The sequence below is a fragment of the Dromiciops gliroides genome, chromosome 3, assembly GCF_019393635.1.
Source record: "Dromiciops gliroides isolate mDroGli1 chromosome 3, mDroGli1.pri, whole genome shotgun sequence".
Classification (NCBI taxonomy): Eukaryota; Metazoa; Chordata; class Mammalia; order Microbiotheria; family Microbiotheriidae; genus Dromiciops; species Dromiciops gliroides.
The window spans coordinates 234,617,047-234,623,044 of NC_057863.1; the positions used below are offsets into that span (position 1 = coordinate 234,617,047).

General features: G+C 38.0%; 1 pseudogene; it reads left to right on the forward strand.

Moving 5' to 3' along the window:
• The first annotated feature begins 1,639 nt into the window (after positions 1-1,639).
• On the forward strand, positions 1,640-4,599 carry LOC122747397 (annotated as a pseudogene).
• Positions 4,600-5,998: the final 1,399 nt, after the last annotated feature.

Here is a 5,998-nt window from a genome sequence, read left to right on the forward strand (position 1 = left end):
GTAAAAAAGAGAGAGAGAAAAAAACTTAATGAAAGGGATATTTACTTATTAACTTTATCCTCATTTAAAGCCAAAGAATTTTAAATTGAGGGAAGAAAGAGTTGTGTGTCTTTTCAAAGAAAAGAAAAGAAAAAGGAGAAAGACTTCAAGCTATGATAACCTTTCCATAACATTTTCAGGTATCATGAACACGTTACTAAATTTGGCTTTGATCCAGACACATGGAGGTAAGAAGTGTTATATATTGCATAACTACCTTGATCTATTATATAAAGGAGGGAATGTAATGGAATGTATTAAATTTGATCATTGACAATGCCATGCTAAGGTTTAGTAAAAAATACAGCAATTCAAACAGTTAAAGAAGAGAATCCAGCTTTCCAGACCATTATCCAGCTTCCTCCTGATGACATCTTACCACTCCAAGAAGACCAGAGAACTGAGAAAAGACTGCCAAAGACTTAATTATTTTTTTTTTACTGTTTCATCAAGGAACACCTGTTCCTAGAAGAAACAAAGGGGTGAATGTGATAAAATAATGGGATTTAGCAGATACTCAAAGACCCACCTGGAGATTAATCTAAACTGATTGTATGAAGTGAGAGTGATTGACTGCTGATTAGTCTACTTCAAAGTTAACTAGATTTTAATCACAGCTGGCTATCCCTTAAGAAGGTATTGTTCTCAGAAGCTAGACTTTGAACTTAACTTGAGAACACCTTCAAGTTGAGTGAACCAATGGATTTGGAGGACACCAACCAATCAGCTTGAAGCAGACTCTGTTCCAGACCCATAAAAAGCTTCAACAATCAGCTTGCTTGGGATTCGTGATAGAAGCAGGCTTGTGGCGGAGGACTTGAGGAAGAACCCAACCAGACTGGAATTCTAGGCTGGATAGGCCTTTTCTTAACTTTCTGAATTCCATGAGAATACCTGTATGCTTTAATAAATGTTTAATGCCCAAAGAGTGATGCTGAAGCTTCTAATTTAAGGCAACCACAATTTAGATTTTAAACATCACAAAGCAATGATGTGTTGCAGATGTAGTAGAAGAACATAGGTGTCTGTGCATATGTAACAACTCAATAATAACTGGAAAAAGTGAGAATGTAAATGTAATGTTGATTTGTGTGTTTTCTCTTCCCATTAGACTGTAAGATTCATAATGGCAGGGTTTTCTTTCCTTTCATTAATTTATATACCTAGTATTTAGTATAGTGCCTGATATGGTCACAGGCATTTAATAAGTGTTTATTGGAGTGAAATTATAGTAATATAAAACATTTAACAGAGAAACATAGGAACTGGCATACCCTGAACCAAAAGTTCTTAACTTGAGGTCACTGAGCTGATTTTACATTTTTAAAAATGATAACTTTTTCAATACAATTTATTTTCTTTTTAATCCAATGTATTTTATTCTTATGCATTTAAAAACATCATGTTGTGGAGGCATCCATAGCCTTCACCAGACTAATAAAGCAATCCATGAAACAAAACAGGTTAAGAATTGCTATCAGGATCCTTGACAATACAAGATTCCAGACTGGTTCCTTAACAGGCAGAAGGATGTAAAGGATGTAAAATATAGCCAGGTTCTGGCCAACAGTCTGGACAATAAACTTCATGAGAATCTGGAATGATTGAAGAAGATTCGGGCACATTGTGGGCTTTGGCACTTCTATGGTCTCTGAATCTGGGGCCAGCACACCAAGACTACAGGCCACAGGGGTCGCACTGTGGTTGTGTCCAAGAAGAAGTAAACATCCTCACTGGCTGCCTTATCTATTTTTTTGTTTGTTTGTTTGTTTTTTGTTTTTTGCGGGCCAATGGGGGTTAAGTGACTTGCCCAGGGTCACACAGCTAGTAAGTTTTAAGTGTCTGAGGCCAGATTTTGAACTCAGGTACTCCTGAATCCAGGGCCGGTGCTTTATCCACTGCACCACCTAGCCACCCCCTGCCTTATCTATTAATAAATAGTTTCTATTAAAAAAAGAATTGATATCAGAAAGTAAAGAATTTCTGCAAATATAATTACTCTGGGGAAGTTAAGCCTGCTGGCCAGGCAAAAGCTGACAATAGGTTGTTCTACCTGTTTTCCCTACCTGGGGAGTTTTAATCTATTGATAGAAATCTTATTTAAGAATTAATGTTGCATTAAAATCTCCAGCCTAGGTTTTAGGGAAAAAATATTAATTTTGCATCATTTGGTCAGAAAAATTTCCTTTTTTTCTGTTTTACCTAATAACTTAATAATCTACCTTTTTGAATGAAGGTGCATGGTATGAAATTTAATCTTCTTGTCTTTATAGTGGCTTGGGGTGGACTAGAGTGATGTTATCTTGGCTCCCATAGATAAAAACTTAGTCTGCATAACTCAACTAGCAAGTAGCAGGTTCAACTTTGTTACCTCCATAATTAATAAACTTAGGGTCTCTCTGCCATTTCCAGGATCGAATACAAAATCATTTGTGTGGAGTTTAAAAAAAAAATCTTCCCTCCACTTTTTCAGTCTCACTAAAACTTACACTATCCCCTCCCACGGACTCTTCAACTCTGGCCTCCTTATTCTTCAATGAATGAAACACTCCATTTCTCAGTTCTGGCCAATTTCTCCAGCTGTGCCCTAGTCTGGAATGTTCTCTCACCTCATCTCTGATTCCTGGCTTACTTAGCTTCCTTCAAGTTAAACCTAAAATCTCACCTTCTACAGGAAACCTCTCCAAATTCCTCTTAATTCCAGTGCCTTCCCTCAGTTAATTATTTCCAATTATCCAATATATAGTTTCCTTGTATATATTTTTTTACTCATTGTCTCCACCATTGGATTGTGAGCTCTCTAAGGACAGACTGCCTTTTGCCTCTCTGTATTCTTAGCATTTCACACAGAGCTTAGTACAGAACAGGTTCTTAATAAGTCCTTATTGACTGATGAAGTTGCTGTAGCATATGGACACTGAAGGACAGAAGGATGTTGCTATATAATACACACATGTATTATGTGTGTACACACAAAAGACATGCATATGTATGTGCACACATCTATTTTATAAGTATCAAAAGCTGTATTATGTGTTAAAGCTGTTTCCATACTATTTACGGTGAGGTTTTACAAAGACAATGATTATAGGTCTCCCAGAAGAACAGACAAGAGAAAAACAAACAAACAAACAAAAGAAATAATACAAGAAAACAGTCAAATTCTGAACACAGAAAATGAAGTCAGTCTTAAGAACCACATGTCACCTGCAGGAAAAACAAAACAAGACAAAAATTCTGTGCTGAAAACTCTAAGACATAGTGGTTAAATTTAACAATTCCAATGACAAACAACAAATTATGTAATAAAGGAGAAAGACATTAAAATATAAAGGAATTGTGAATAACTCACAACTACTTTACACCCAATCAGAAACTGCAGATGGGACTGGAATAACATGTTTTGAGGAGCAAAGCAACTCAAGGTGACCTGTTTTGCAATCCTTCACCTTATCATCAAAGAAATAGAAGGATATTAATTAAATGAGAGACATTACTATGCAGAATACCACATAGGATGAGATTCTTTGCTTTGCAAATAGCCCAGATAAAAGACATTCAAAAAAAGCTAAATCCAATAAATATTGCCAATCCCATAAACACAACAATGAAGTGCTAAGCATTATGCTAAGTGATTGGGATATAATTAATAAAAGGAAAGACAGTTCTTACCCTCAGAGTTTATAATCTAATCCTATAAAGACATCACACAAAAAGGAATTAGGAAACCAGGCAGGACAGCAGATGCAAGGTAGAGAAGTAAACAAGTAATCAGGGAGAAAGAAAATAAAGAAAACAAGTAATGGGCACCCAGGGGAGGGGGCTGTCCCAGAGGCAGCTGGGGCAGCAGGGAGGTTGGGGAGGTGGGGCTGGTGCTGGAGCCATGGAGGCCCCTGGGCTGCAGTTGCAGGAGCCATCTCTCTACACTGTCAAAGCAGTTTTCATCCTGGATAATGATGGATATCGGCTTCTGGCCAAGTATTATGATGATACATTCCCCTCCATAAAGGAGCAGAAAGCCTTGGAGAAAAATGTCTATAAGCCTTATAGGACTGAAAGTGAGATTGCCTTTTTGGGGGGCATGACCATTGTCTACAAGAGCAGCATTGACCTTTTCCTGTATGTGGTAGGCTCATCCCAGGAGAATGAACTAATGCTCATGTCAGTTCTCACTTGCCTGTTTGATTCCCTGAACCACGTATTACAGAGGAACATAGAGAAACACTAGTTGGTGGAGAAAATGGATGGAGCCTTCCTGGTGGTGAATGAGATTGTGGATGGAGTTGTAATTCTGGGGAATGATCACCAGCAGGTAATCCAGAAAGTGAACTTCCGGGTTGATGACAGAGTCCTGTCTTAGCAGAGTGTGGCCCAGGTCCTTCATTCCCAGGCTAATCCTGCCTGCATGAAGCTCCCTGCTCCAGGCATTCACTAACCACCTGCTTCCCCTCTGACAGTAGCTGAGGCCAGAGGATATGCTCAGCTCATTCTGTCTTTTGCAATGGGCCCCAGGTTCTACAGTCTGCCAAGGGGCAAATTAAGCAGTCTTTACTAAAGTGAAAACCATAGGAGACAAACCTGCCCACCTGCTCCACCGACCATTTCCTAAATTCTGTTAAAACCCTGAAGACCCAGAAAGACACACTGACCAGAGGGAACTTTATCACTGGAATCATAAAACCCCCGAGCTGGAAGGGACTTTGATAATCTTCTATACCTAAACATTCAAATAGGCATTTCCTCTGCAGCATCCTGGAGTGGACAACCAGCCTCCACTCGAAGACTGACAATGACAGGGAACACATTGCTTCCCAGCAGCCCATACCACTTTTGGACCATGCTCATAGTTGAGCTAGTCATCCCTTCCCCCTCCTGCTCCCCAAGGCAACCAAGTGATCTGCCTCGTTAATAGTGGATTCCATTGTCTCAATGTCAGGGACACTGAATACTGCAATAAACCAGTTTTTGTCTCCTGAAAAAAAAAAGGAAAAAAAAAAAACAAGTAATCCAGGGTAAAGAAAATAAAGTATTCTTAATGCATTCCTCAAGCCCTCTTAATTTCTAAGCTTTCACTTTTATTTTTTATTTATTCTATACATAGCTAACATTGTATTTCTGTCATTGCTTGTCTAGTCCATTAGATTGTAACCTCTGAGTGCAGGGACTATCTTTTGCCTTTTTTTTGGTATTCCCTACACTTAGCAAAGGTCTTGCACATAGTAGGTGTTTAATAAATATTTTTTTGTTGTTTGCTCTTCTTCTAGAAGAGTACCTTGACATAGGAAGGTGATATCATGACTTGCAGTGAATTGTATTTAAGTGAGGGAGGGTTGTTCAAAGTTTCCAATGAGCTTCACTCACTCCTCCAGAGCCATTTGGGTCTAGTGACAAGATATACTTATTGAATGAATGAATGCATTAAAGGTTTGACTATATTACTTCCCTGATAAGAAGCTTCCAGTAGCCTTCCTTTGCCATTAGGTTAACATACATGTCCTTTGCTATCTGACTCCAACTTATCTTCTCATTACTCCCTCACAAATTCTTCATTCTAATTAAACTTTTCTACTTTTTATTATCTATATGTGATTCTATGTCTTGCCTCTCACTCATGTAATTCCAACCTTCCTAACCTCTGACCCTTTGAATCCTTGACTCCTTCAATTTTCACTGCAGGTATTACAGTATTTGATGATACCTACAGTTACTTTTATTTACTTTGTATACATCCTTTATTCACTTATTTAAGTATATTTTGATTTCCTTCAGGAAAAACGAGTTCCTTGATGATAGAGGCTGATTTGTTTTTTATTTTAATATTCCAATGCTTAACACAGGGCTTTACCACATAGCAGGTGCTTGGAAAATGCTTGTTTAATTGAACTGAATTACCTTTGGACCAGAGATGAACAAATGTTTTCTCAAATTTAAAAATTGGGAAGAGGACAGAGAACTAAAA